The sequence below is a fragment of the Brienomyrus brachyistius genome, chromosome 17 (genome assembly GCF_023856365.1).
Source record: "Brienomyrus brachyistius isolate T26 chromosome 17, BBRACH_0.4, whole genome shotgun sequence".
Lineage (NCBI taxonomy): Eukaryota > Metazoa > Chordata > Actinopteri > Osteoglossiformes > Mormyridae > Brienomyrus > Brienomyrus brachyistius.
Window position 1 is genome coordinate 3,443,017 of NC_064549.1, and position 13,416 is coordinate 3,456,432.

General features: G+C 53.1%; 1 long non-coding RNA gene across 2 annotated transcripts; it reads right to left on the reverse strand.

Annotated features, from left to right (window-relative positions):
* Nucleotides 1-5,885: 5,885 nt before the first annotated feature.
* On the reverse strand, nt 5,886-7,351 carry LOC125712322 (uncharacterized). 2 transcript variants are annotated; one of them, XR_007383255.1, is made up of 3 exons: nt 7,136-7,351; nt 6,191-6,540; nt 5,886-6,155 (listed from the first exon to the last, which is right to left on the reverse strand). It is a non-coding gene; the product is annotated as an uncharacterized LOC125712322 (long non-coding RNA). The 2 variants fall into 2 exon arrangements; XR_007383254.1 differs by lacking the exon at nt 7,136-7,351 and having other exon boundaries at nt 6,191-6,553.
* Between the last annotated feature and the right edge of the window lie 6,065 nt (nt 7,352-13,416).

Consider the following 13,416-nt stretch of genomic DNA (forward strand, 5'->3'; position numbering starts at 1 on the left):
GCTATTAAAGGCAGGATATGAAGTCTGAAATATTGCGGAAAGGAAAAGGCCCTGTTCAGCTTAAAGATTCTGTAATTAATGTCCAGAAGTAACCCACCAATGGACTCCTTGACTGGACACATGGTTTCCAGTAGATCCCCACTGTCTGCTGTGCTGAGGTAACCTGAGGTAAGTGGCTGCTTCGGTACACCGTTACGTAAGCCAGGCATCCAGAAATGGCTGGAAAGAAATGCTAGATTATATAGACTGAGATGCACAGAGGTTTGTGTGCCTCAGGACGCCTGTTTAATTTCCATCAATTGCATATTTTTCACCACATAATCTATTTCCAAGATTATTTAGAGACTCTGCAGCTTGTTCTGCCTTTTGCGGGTGTTTTCGCAGCCCCGACGCCCGTTTCAGGTTATCCGCAGTGCGAAATCCTGGAAACGCAGCTCCTCACATGAATTGGTACCCGAATCGTTTGTGCCATATTTAACATTCAAAACGCTCTTCGCTGGCCGCCCCGGAGCGCAGGGACCTGTTGCGCGCTTCGGGGGCCGTCACCGCGTTGCAGTAACGCCGCTGTCCGGTAGAGCGCGCTATGAAGCGCGCCTCCCTGGCCTCCCCCCACCCTCCCCCAGCTCGCCTGCCTGCCTGCCTCCGGTTCACACGATGAGCTGCCACGTAATCGGCAGGAGCAGGCAGTCCGCAGAATAAGGCGCCCCGGCGTTGGTTCGCACGCTGCTCGGCTCCGCGACCGACACTCGGCGGGACATAGGAGCCCTCGGGAAGGGGGGTCCCCTCGACACACTGACGGACGGACACGAGTCCGCGCCCCCTTTTCTGCGTTCCCTAGGTAAGCAGTGAGTGCGGCGGCATTGCGGGGACGCGCACGCCTGGCGGCTCGGCTCTGATCGGATCGGATCGGCGCGGCTCAGCGGCGGCGGCGCAGCGCGAAAATCCAACTTTGACAACTTCGGAAAGTGTCTCCCCGTCTGAACGGCACATTTTTTGGGAGCGATGTTAAGTCGCCCCCGTTTGGTGCGCAGAGGAGACCAGGCGCGGTGCGCCTGCTAGCGGGCATGACGGCTGCGTGTGCGGGGCACTTGCGGTGCTGTTCCCGGGACCCATGCCGATGCCGTGGCGGTCTCGTCTGCCCATTTCAGTCCTGCTCTGTAGTATTTATCCGGCCTTTAACTCCCCGCCGTGCCTCGGAAACCGCCGGAGAGTTTGTCCGGGGATAAGAGCAGTCACTGCGGGTCGGCGGTGAACTTCTCACCGTCCATGTTGAGCGGTAACCCGGACACAGGGCTGCTCCGAGACTTTAAAAACTCCGCTAACCCGTACGGATTGGTTTGCAGTAGCTATCTCATTGCGGCGTGTCTATGGACGGGGCTGCATTAATTTCCATTTGCACGTAAAGTTACGTTGTCTCTTTAACACATCCACCCTAAACGCAGCCTGTCTCTGGCGAGAGATTTTATTAGTATTACACTACGGCATTTTTAACCCGCTTTGCATTTTGCTGTATTTTGAGTATTCCAATGATTTTTTCTTCATTTACAAAGGCTGGTAGCAATATACCGTAAGTTATATAACCTAGTGATTATGTGATCAAGGTGAAAGATTATCGGACCCTGACCACACATTACGCGTTACATTTACTGGACTACCTTGTAATTAATTATTTGCATTGAAATTTTCATTACATTGTTTTTCGTATGAATTGTTTTCCCCGAAATATAACTGAATTTGAAATGATCTACTATAATTCAGGATATGACATTTTCAACCAAGTAAGTTAAGATTCCAGCCGTCACTCCTGGATATACTAGAAAAATACTGATTACCTTGTTCAAAGGTACAACGGCAGACACCAATGTAATGTGATGGTACGTGTACTGGCGTTCATCATCAAGTGGAAATCTGAGTCAGTACGTCACATGGCCGCTGTACATGGCAGTGAATAATTGTGAATGGTGATAAAAGAACATGTAAAAAAAAAATTTCACATAAGGTTACGGCAGTATACAGTTTCTCACCTGGGGTTGTCTCAGTGCGTCTGTTTTTTTTTTTAAGTGTGTGGTTTATCGACAAGAATGATCTCAGCCCCTTTAATGAGACCATATGGAGGACTGATTATTTGTTTATTTTTAAGCGCCCTGTGATATGGTGATCTCTGACAGCATATGTTTCACAGTCACACTGGGGTAGGGAGGAGGGGGGTCTGGGTGTGGATGGGGGTGATCCTGCGGTCTCGAGGAATCACAGGCAGCGGAAGAAGGCGACGCCTAGAACTGTTTACCTCTCTGTCATTAATTTTTAATTTCCTGGTCATGTGCGCTGCACCAGGTGCTCTCGTTTTGTTCGCTCTGACGCTGTAGCTTTTTGTGATTCCTCTGTATTATTGGAGTCGCCCCCTAATGGCCCAGACCATTTGCCTGCCAGTCTTCCTTTCTTGCTGCTCTGGTCCGGAATGCTCTGCTGACCACTGCCCCTTTGGAGGGGGGGGGGGGGGACTGTGTGGATCTGTCTGTCCACAGGTGGCGCTGTTCCTTTTAGTGCAGTCTGCATGAAGTGTCAGCCCCCCAAAATTACCTCGCCACTTCACCCCCCCTGCCTGTCACCTCCTGGTACGTCTCCAGAAGACCACTAATTCCTGCAACAGTAAGTGCCCCCCCTGCTTTGCCACCTTTAGCTTCCAGCCCCCCTGATCCACATGGTACCGTTATTCACTTTCTGTGAGGCTGGCTCCCTTGGAGCACCAGCACGCCTGGCTGGCTGCTTGCACGCAAATGGGCGCCGTGTCGCGTAGCTGATTTAATTCCCCCTTTGACAGGGAAAGAGGCCATAGGGGCTGCTTTTAACAAGCGTCTTATCGGAGCTGGTCACAAAGGGAGCTGAACTGGGCTCTGCCTCCGCAGTCGTTTGCCACACGAGCCGGATGGCCTCAGATCTCAGGCACGTGGCTGACTGTGGCACCTGAAGCAGAACCCTAGGGGGTAATTAAAAATAGAACTGGGGGGGGGAGCTTCCAGTGTCTGGCTGCAGGATCGTCTGAAGCACTTGTAGATCAGGCGTGACCGTGGCGTGGCATGCTTGTGCTACTCTGTGTCTGTGATCGGAAGGTCAGTGGTTCAGACCCCAGGGTCGGCAGAGTGATGCCACCAGTGGGTCTGTGAGCCAGGCCCAGGGATTTGCTGCAGGGACCGGCAGACCCTCCCCTGACAGAAAAATGCCCGTGGCTTTGGGTAGAGGTGTACGGTAAATGCCGTCCTGGGGGGTGGGAGTGTCATCCCTGTGCTGTTGAGGATTCTTGGGTAGAAGTACGGAGTCAGCTGGCCGTGGCAGACTGCATGACTGTGTTCCTGCAGTTACGGCACCTGCCCAGTGTCTGCTGGCTTCTGTGAAAAGACGTCGTTTCTGCTGGGTCGGAGTTTTGAGAAATATCCCGCCTCTGGAAAATGGTCTGAATGTCAGAGAATAAGTCTAGCGGGTTTTGCCGCCCTTGGTCGGCTCCTGCATTCCGGCTTCAGCCCTGCTGTGGGCCGAACTGTCCGCAGGTTCCACCGTCATGGTGAAGGCTGGCTGGGGGGGGGACACCAGGCCGGCTAGAGGCCGAGCAGTTTAATGTTCGTTACAGAGACGAGCTGGAGTGGTGGGAGCGTTTGATGAGCTGGGGGGCACGCACCTTCGTCAGTGCCCCAATGAAGACCTGCTCACTGGTGGGATCTTACAGGCGCTATTATTTGATTTATTTCCTGGACAGCAGAGGAGGGTGTGCCCCGGGACGTATTTAAACCCTGAATCATAAGTGAAACCCATGATATGTGGAAAATTTATCGCCAGCAAATCGAGCAGCACCCCGGAGTTATGGGGCGGGACCTCGAGCCGCAGGATGGAGTTGGGTGCGTCGCCGGTTGTGGTTGTGGTCTCAGCCCATGTTGTGCTCCCGGCCCGCTCCACTCTGACGGTCAACCTGCTCGCGTCTCTTTTGTGTTTCATTAAGTCCCGTTTCTTTGGCCCGCCTGCTGAGTCATGTTGCCATGGCTACAGGTGCCCATTCTTTGTGATCCTCTGCAAAAAGGAGCCACTAAAAGGGTGGCGGGGGGGTGGGGGGGGTGAGTGCCTAGCGGTGGCGCTGGTCGGAGGCGAGATCCGCGGGGTTCGCTTCCCACTCTGCAAGTCGGAAGTGAGTCCCGTGTATAACGTGTGTAACATGACAGGTGTGGAGAGGGAGAGTGCGGCTCCTGTGATTGGCCCGTGTACGGCGAGACCTGCTGTTTTCAGTGGAGGGGGGGTCTGCTGGTCACGCTCTGATCCTGTGAAGTGTTAAACTGGATAGTGCTGTGGTGTAGCTCTCACTGGAGGGGTCACACTTTGCTTTTGGGCCCCCAGGAGAAGGTGGTTGAGGCCAGACTCCATCTTGGTGCCATGTGGAATATTTTGCGACCCCTGTTCACACTCGTATGTGTGTGTGTGTGTGTGTGTGTGTGTGTGTGTGTGTGTGTGTGTGTGTGTTGACTTTTTTGTCGGCAACACCCCCTTCCGGGACTGCGGCGTCAGATTTGCAGTCATAACCATTCGACCCTTAAGGTTAAGGATCGCCGCATTGGTTGGCATGAATGCTAAGTGGTGCTGTGCACATTTTTGACCATGCCAGCTCTGCGTTGATGATGGCATTGGCGGCCATATCCGTGAGAGTGAGCCGATCCCCGTGACGTTCCTGGGAAGCGCCCGTCTCCCATTCCCCTGTCAGATTGATACTTATTAGCCAGCCGCTTTGAAACGGACCATCAGTTTAATGAAAAAACACCCCCAGTTTTGTGTCCTGTAGAGTAGAATACTGCAGGGGCTTGTTTTCCGACACCCCTCCCCAGCCAGGCTCCTTACTTGTTGAACATTTGGAATTCAGCTGCCGGTGCGTATGGACGAAATCCCCTGTGGGGGAGGGTTAGGGTTATTTTGGGCCCCCCTTGCTTCCAGTGACCTCATTTGGGCCCTTGTGGGTGGGGGCAGGGAGGGCCTCTGTAGAATAACAGAGCCGATGAGCGTGACGGTGGCCCCCGACCCGCATCACGAGAGCGAATCTCTTGATGTCTCGCCGTTTAGAGAAGGTACCTCTGAGGGCTTCCGACTGAGCACTGCATCTGAACACCATCTCTGTAACTGGATGTGGTATGATAAGTCAGAGCAGAGGACCGGAAACAATGGGTGTGGCTATTTTACTTACCGACGCATTTAACCCATTAACCCCACCCACCGAGGGTCAACTCTCTCCAGTGCCGGCCAGTTTCCCTCTGAGTCCTGAGCTGGACCTGGTGTCTGCGTCCCAGATGCTGTGACGTCTGTCGGCCGGTCGGTCGGTCGCACTCTGTTCTGCTGTCTTCAGCATCATGTAGATCCAGCCCCATAAAGTTGTCGTTCTGCCTGTCAGAAAGTGCCACTAAGGAGCCGAGACAGATGCCCCCCCCCCGTGTGCTCCAGGCTTCCTCACTTTTAATAATCAATCCTTCTTTGTCCCCGTGGGGAAATTCTTTTTTACGCCTCCCTCAACTTGCTCTTTTTAGAGTAAGCCGTCTGCGAAGGGCAGCCGCATGTTGGGGCCCCCAGGGAGCTGGGGGTTAAGGGCCTCGCTCACGGACCCGCAGACGTGCTGAGGCTGGGTTTGAACCTGGCAAACATGTGATTATAGGTGCACAGTTTTAGTCCACTGAGCCACATGCTGGCCCCAAAAATCAGGGCTAGTCCGGGATTCGAACCCAGGACCTCTCGCACCCTAAGCGAGAATCATACTCCTAGACCAATGAGCAATACATTAGCTCAGCTTTTATTTTCTGAGTTTCTTAGCATTTCTTGCCTCTCATTAGCCATGTTTTTCATTCCTTGTGACCTAAATTGCCCCCCCCCCCCCCCCCCCCGAAATGCAAGCTTCCTTAAAGGGAACGATAAATTTAATTAGCAAGCCCCTTTGAGGCCAAATGCTGGCTGATTTACTGCCCGCGGTTGGTGCTCCCCCCATCCGCCATCCTGCGCTCGCTACGGGTGCTAAAGGCGTTGGCTCTCATCTGGGTGATGTGGATTTAAGGGCGTTGGCTCTCATCTGGGTGATGTGGATTTAAGGGTGTTGGCCCTCATCTGGGTGATGTGGATTTAAGGACGTTGGCCCTCATCTGGGTGATGTGGATTTAAGGACGTTGGCCCTCACCTGGGTGATGTGGATTTAAGGACGTTGGCCCTCACCTGGGTGATGTGGATTTAAGGACGTTGGCCCTCATCTGGGTGCTGTGGATTTAAGGGCGTTGGCCCTCATCTGGGTGATGTGGATTTAAGGACGTTGGCCCTCACCTGGGTGATGTGGATTTAAGGACGTTGGCCCTCACCTGGGTGATGTGGATTTAAGGACGTTGGCCCTCATCTGGGTGCTGTGGATTTAAGGACGTTGGCCCTCATCTGGGTGCTGTGGATTTAAGGGCGTTGGCCCTCATCTGGGTGATGTGGATTTAAGGACGTTGGCCCTCATCTGGGTGATGTGGATTTAAGGACGTTGGCCCTCATCTGGGTGCTGTGGATTTAAGGGCGTTGGCCCTCACCTGGGTGATGTGGATTTAAGGGTGTTGGCCCTCATCTGGGTGATGTGGATTTAAGGACGTTGGCCCTCATCTGGGTGATGTGGATTTAAGGGCGTTGGCCCTCACCTGGGTGATGTGGATTTAAGGGTGTTGGCCCTCATCTGGGTGATGTGGATTTAAGGGCGTTGGCCCTCACCTGGGTGATGTGGATTTAAGGGTGTTGGCCCTCATCTGGGTGATGTGGATTTAAGGACGTTGGCCCTCATCTGGGTGATGTGGATTTAAGGACGTTGGCCCTCATCTGGGTGATGTGGATTTAAGGACGTTGGCCCTCACCTGGGTGATGTGGATTTAAGGGTGTTGGCCCTCATCTGGGTGATGTGGATTTAAGGACGTTGGCCCTCATCTGGGTGATGTGGATTTAAGGACGTTGGCCCTCATCTGGGTGATGTGGATTTAAGGACGTTGGCCCTCATCTGGGTGATGTGTATTTAAGGACGTTGGCCCTCATCTGGGTGCTGTGGATTTAAGGACGTTGGCCCTCATCTGGGTGATGTGGATTTAAGGACGTTGGCCCTCACCTGGGTGATGTGGATTTAAGGGCGTTGGCCCTCATCTGGGTGCTGTGGATTTAAGGGCGTTGGCCCTCATCTGGGTGCTGTGGATTTATTGCATCTCTAGCTTGTGATGTGACCATCTGGCCGTCAAGCTGCATCCAATAAAGCTCTATTATTAATGAGGAAATAGGAATTGTTGTAAAGTTTTGTCCTTGGTGTAAGATTGAGTGTAGCACAGCGCCCCCCTCAGTTCACTCGCGCAGCGCGCGTCTGCCCGTGATTAATCTTCTCGGCACGAGTCTGTGCCTGTTGCTCAAGCCGCTCCGCTTTTCCCTGAGAATTTCGTCTGATGTAAAGATGACGTTTCGTGTGGCTTTGCTTCTCTTTCACGTCCTGCTCTCCTGAATGGGGGCCCCTCCCTCACTCTTCCTGTTTGCCGCTTCCTATTTCTCACCCGCAGGAGGAGCGGCCTGGCCCCCCCGCCCCAGCCATGAGGCAGCTGAAGGGGAAGCCAAAGAAGGAGACGTCCAAGGACAAGAAGGAGCGTAAGCAGGCCATGCAGGAGGCGCGGCAGCAGGTGGCCACCGTGGTGCTGCCCACACTCGCCGTGGTCGTGCTGCTCATCGTCGTCTTTGTTTACGTGGCCACGCGGCCCGGTGCCATCGAGTAGGTCCGGCCCGGCCCGGCCCCGCCACCCAGGACATCCTTTGCTCTACAGCGTCCACCATCACTGCAATTAAATAAGAAATCAACATGCCCATTTCCTCTGGGACTGGAAGCCGACTTGGTGCTTTTGTGGCAGAGGGTGCTGTCCAGCCCAGGGGTCTCGCTACTGAGCATCGCCATGGCTCCAGTCGATAGGGAGAAGGGACTACTGGGCGAAGCTTATACTGGGCCGAGTGCACATCCATCCATCCATTCTCTGAAACCACTTAATCCCAACTGGGGTCACAGGGGGGACCGGAGCCTATCCCACCGCAGGGCGCACACACACACTCACACACACACACTGTCCTGCACAGTTTTGGACTATGGGAGGAAACCAGAGCCCCTGGCGAAAATGAGGAGAGTGTCCACGCAGAAAGGACCCGGGACCGAACCCAGGACCAACTTGCTGTGAGGCAGCGTTAACCACTGCGCCACTGTGCCGCCCTCCAATTGCACATCTTCTAGCAAAGCAAAAGCGTTTCACTTTGTAATGTTGAAGGTGATTGGTTGGAGCTGTTGACAGCTCCTCTGCTTCAGTCAGAGTGTCTTCCTCATGTGCCTTTGCGTGATGGGACTGGCTTTGGTAGAAGCTGTCTGGTCAGTCTCTTGGTGTGTCTCCTCTGCATTCTCTGATGAACCGTCACACTCATCCTGCCCGCTTGATGCCATTTTTTTGTCACGGGTGGCATCTGCCTCTTTGCTTACCAAAGGACCTCTGCACACAATCGCGCGCTCAACTGCTTGGACAATCGACTGAGTTCTCACGACTGAAGCAGCCGAACCACTGGACGGACCTGGGGTGGGGGGGTCAGTACCTGTGTGGAGTGCGCATTCTTACCAGCTGGCTCCGCATGAATTGGCGTGTAGCTGAATGTCACCGGAGACCCCCAGTACAATCGAAGGTGTGCGCACTCTGTACCACCACGTTATGAAGACCGGGGGTCATGTAGGTCAGTGTATCTATGGATCGTGGTATGTGCCTTACGCATTTGACAGTATACAGTTTGCGTTAATAAAGAGAACTCCCACAATGCCCTTCTGCTCTGTGTGTGCTTACCCTCCCAAACCAGCAGTTACTTCCTCCTCTTCCCTTTGCGGATTGGTGTATGTTTGCATGCCTCAATGAAGCCCAGAGTTGGGGTTTAATCACAGGGGAACCTGCTGTCACGTTCTTGCCTGCCGTGCTTGATGTGGCCTGAGGCGGAAGGGTCTGGAAGACCCGCTCATGCCCGTCCTAGGGTCTCGCTTCTGGGAGCCGTACAGCCAAAGTAGTTTTCCACGGATCTTCTCAAATCCTCACTGCGACTGAAGATGCACCACCGGGGGCGGCCGGAGCAGTCGGCGGGGAGGGGAGGGGAGGGCTCTGGCGTTTCCAGGGCAACCGAGGCCGCACCTCTGCAGTGTCCCCTGGATGTTGCTGTGGAGCCTCACGTACATAGGAGTCCAGCTGCTTCTCCAGAATCTTCATCCTCCTCTCTTTCTCCTGGAGAAAGTTGTCCTCTGTCATCGACCTGAGACCCTGGGGGAGATACGGAGGGCTGAGGTGCTGCTGCCAATTCTCGGTCAGGCGGGCTTCAACAAGTGCTTCATGAAACGGCTTCGACCTGCGAGCAGAAGGACGTGGCCAGCCATCATCTTCAGCGTAATGATAGAGTCCTTCCGGCTCTTGTGGTGAAAGTGCCCTGGGCCGTAAAATAACAGCACTCGAGAGTGTGAAACGATCCCTGCGTTACTGCGTTTACCTCCTGAACACGGCATGCTAACCTTCAGCAGTGCTTTTCGTTCTCGTATAAGTGACATTTTAAGAGTGTCTGTGGAATCGATACTTTGATGTTTTGTTTATAATGTTCAAAATGTGTTTGGCATTCTGTCAGGAATCCCACTTTACCGCTCTTTAAATGCCCTCTAGGGCCTGCCGTCTGAGGTTAAACGCCTGAAGCTCTGCCAGCCGTAAAATTACCGTTTCTCCGTCTATGAAGTTGACGGCAAGAGTCTGTTAATCAGAGGGTGTCCCGGATTTTGATAAAAACCACACAGCTTTGTACACAATCTGCATGTGTATGTATAACTGTGCTACCCGTCTGACGTGGTCTCCTCAGGCGCTCTGCTAATTGAGTCCTGCTTCGCATCCAAATTACAGCAATTTCCAAGCTTGTGTTTTTCTGTCCTCCAATATGAAAAAAAAAACCATGGCAACGATCACAGGCGATTGGACAGTCGGCTGGCAACTTTCCTGGGGTTTTTACCTAACCGGCGGCTCGCTCGACTCACCGCTTTCTACAGGCTGATGTGCTGGTGGCCACGCCCAGTTCTGTGACTGACTCCTCCCCTTTGTGCCTGTTGCCATGGCAAAGTTCCACAGGCATCACACCCAAGCCGCTGAATGATGGAGCATCTCTGGTCTTAGCTTGTTCCCAGTAGGGTGACAGCCAGCCCCTGTAATCAATCATGGCACCACTGTCTGGCTTTATCGGCTTCCTCCCGCACCCCCCCCACTCCTTCCTGTACCCCATCTTCTATTATTAGGCTTCTCACACACTGGGAGGGACTTTGATCACTGTGTACCCAAGGAAGCAGAAGCCCCTAAAAGGTGGGAGGTGCTAACTGGCTCAGTGTGGGTTAGATTGCTGTGCCTGTGATTGGAAGGTCGTTGGTTTAAATCACGTGGTTGACACAACGATGTCCTATTGGGCCCCTAAAGGAGACCCTTAACCCCCAATTGCTCCAGGAACCTCATGACCCAGCTTTCTCTCAAAAATCAATGTTGCTTTGGAACAAGGCATCTGCTAACCAAACAAACAAATAAATGCATAGATATGGTGTCGGAAGGTGATTTTTGATCTACACTAACGGGACCGACTGTTCCCCCCCTGTCTTTACTGGGCCGAGGCCTCTGTCCCGTATGACAGCATTTCATTACCTGATGCATGGTTTACGTTGGTGTGACGTTATGAAACTTTACAACAAAATAAATATATATGGTGAGTTAGTCAGCGCCACATAGGAACAAGAGGTTTAGACAAAATGTATCACAAGCATCTCGATAGCTTTGATATGACATAATGGTTTTCAAAAATAATGTTTTGATTGACATCTTACATGATTATGTTCTTGTAATTCTTCTCAATTTAATGTGACAGCTTGTGGTGATTACCCCCCACAACAGAGGAAATCCCCCCCCCCCCCCCCCCCCCGTTACAGACGCCCTTTTTGTCGCTGTGTTCTGCTTACCATCTGAAACTCAGGGCCACATGCAATTCCTTATGTTGGTTTTGTATATTCATCGTCCGTCGGAGAGCTTCCTGATTGGGTCTCCGGGGGACACTGTGACATCGGCCGTGGATGCGGAATGGATCCCTGCGCCATCGCAGAACATCGCTGCTCTCAGGTTTCAGGCTCTCACATCACTGAAGAGGAACCTCGGCACATTCTGCGGTGCTCATGGTGTAAACAAACGGAGGTTTGTGGTTCCCCGCAGCGTTTTAGCATTCCTGAGTTCTCCAGCACACACAAACACATTCAGGTCTGATTCCGGAACCTAAGCATGAGCTCCCCCTGCAGGAGGTGCCATGTACGGGGCAATCGGAACAGGACTATGCTCTTGCTCATGTGTGATGACATTGCGGTCTCCTGGGGAGGGCAGCCTAATGCCCCCGGACTCTTTATCGCCTGCAGGAGGAGCTGTAATGTATTCAAGCACCTGCAGTCACATAGAAGAAAGCATATGGCAAAGGCCAGGCCTGGTATGGAGCTGTGTGGAATTAATGAATGACAAAGCATGACATCATGAGGAAACGCCTTGGCATCACAGAGAGGAAGTCAACCATACCAAGTTGAAAAGGTAGGAGTGGAATGCAGGAGTGTTATGCCTGGATCGAGCCCAAAGAAGGACTCTGCTGTTGGACAAGGTGAGATAAAGAATCATTTCCAGAACACATTTGCAGAAGGGTGAGTGTCGGGTTGCGAAGGCTTGGCGCAGTTGGACACACCGCCATGAGTGGCCCAGCATGGGTCGTGCTCAGGACAGTGGGACAGGTTGGGCAGGACAGAAGCTTGCTTAGAAGGAGGGCAGCGGAGCCTCCTGCATGATGTAGAGGGACGAGAGTAGGGCAGTATGAGCAATGGTCAGAGCGCGCAGAGAGTGTGTGTGTGCCGAGGGAGGCAGTCAGGCTAGATGGATGGTCAGGATCGTCTAATTAGAGGTTTGAACAGCATGGTGTTCTGCTCGAGACATCGAGGAGTGAAAGTGGGTCTGTGTGGGACAGTAGTGTGGGGCCCGCTGTACCTGCCATCGAAGGGACACGCAGCGTGACCCTGTCAGGATCCAGGTCTGCAGCCAGGGAAGGGGCGCTGATTTAAAGGTGAGAGGAAGGTCGGCTTGCAACACAGTTTCTGGGACAAATAAGGCAGGCGGAGCATCATCTCCCGCGAGCTCGGCTGCCCTTCTGCCTCCGTACAGATGAGCCCATCTTCCCGAAGCAGCTGTCAGGGTTCCTGCGAAGCGGCGAGAGGCGGTTTGGACCCCGCTCACGCCAACAGCTCGTTTTTCATCATTATCCCAGCCACAGGATGAATCGATCTCCCATCACGACATACCGTTAAAAGGCAATTTTCCCTGATGTTGGCGGGAGTCCTGCTTGCTGCAATGTACCGAAAGAGGTATGGGGGGGGGGGGGGGGGGGGACTTCACACTAGGTATCCCTCTCCCCTCCACCAGAGGATGGCTGGTATCCCACCGGTCTTCACCTGAGTACAAGAGGCCAGATCGCAGTGGGTTATCTGAGGCTATCAGTGCAACAGAGAGCAATCATCAGGCTCACATTGGTCCAGCGCACCTAGACTCGCAGTCCTGCTCCCCGATGCGGCGAGCGGTCGGCATCAGCTGCTACCGCCATCGAACTCTTGTTAGGTTCCTCTTGACATCTCTGACAAACCTTTCTCTTTAATTAGTGCTCCGGCGGATGGCGCTGAGCCAGAGAGCTGTTCACAGACGCGTCCTTTGATCTTCTTGTTCTGTGCGGCTTTCAGAAGGTGGCAGCTAGATCATTATACAGGTAAAGGCCTAACGAGATGGCTGCCAGCACCGCAAATCCCTCTTCCGGTCTCCTTCCAGACTACTAACTCTCATTAAAAGTTCAAGTGAGGGGAAAAAGCACGACACCACGTGCCCATGTCGGCATCCCAGGAGAAACATTCAGACTGCGTGTCAGGCAGCTGGAATCTCCCAGCAGCACTTGGGAGCTGAAAGGTCAAATGGGTGCTGGTCTCTGTGAGTATGCGGGGCGCTCGTACGAGGTCCTGATGGCACAGCATGTGCAGCGGAGCTCCTAAGTGATTTGGGACGCAGAGCTCGTTGTAGCCGGATGCTAAGTGGGACAAGTCTGGAATCCAGTCATAAATCACAGCGAGTTTGCACTTCTGGGGCTCGCTTTAAGGCAGATGAATATCATGGCTAGCATAGCATAGCATAGCATAGCATAGCCATAGAGTTAAAGTAAGTACACAAGATCCATTTTGACTAGACAGGTACGCAATGGCGTTTATCGACTCGGTAGAAAATAGTTCTTCCAAGTAACAGCAAATAGTTCAAGGCTTCA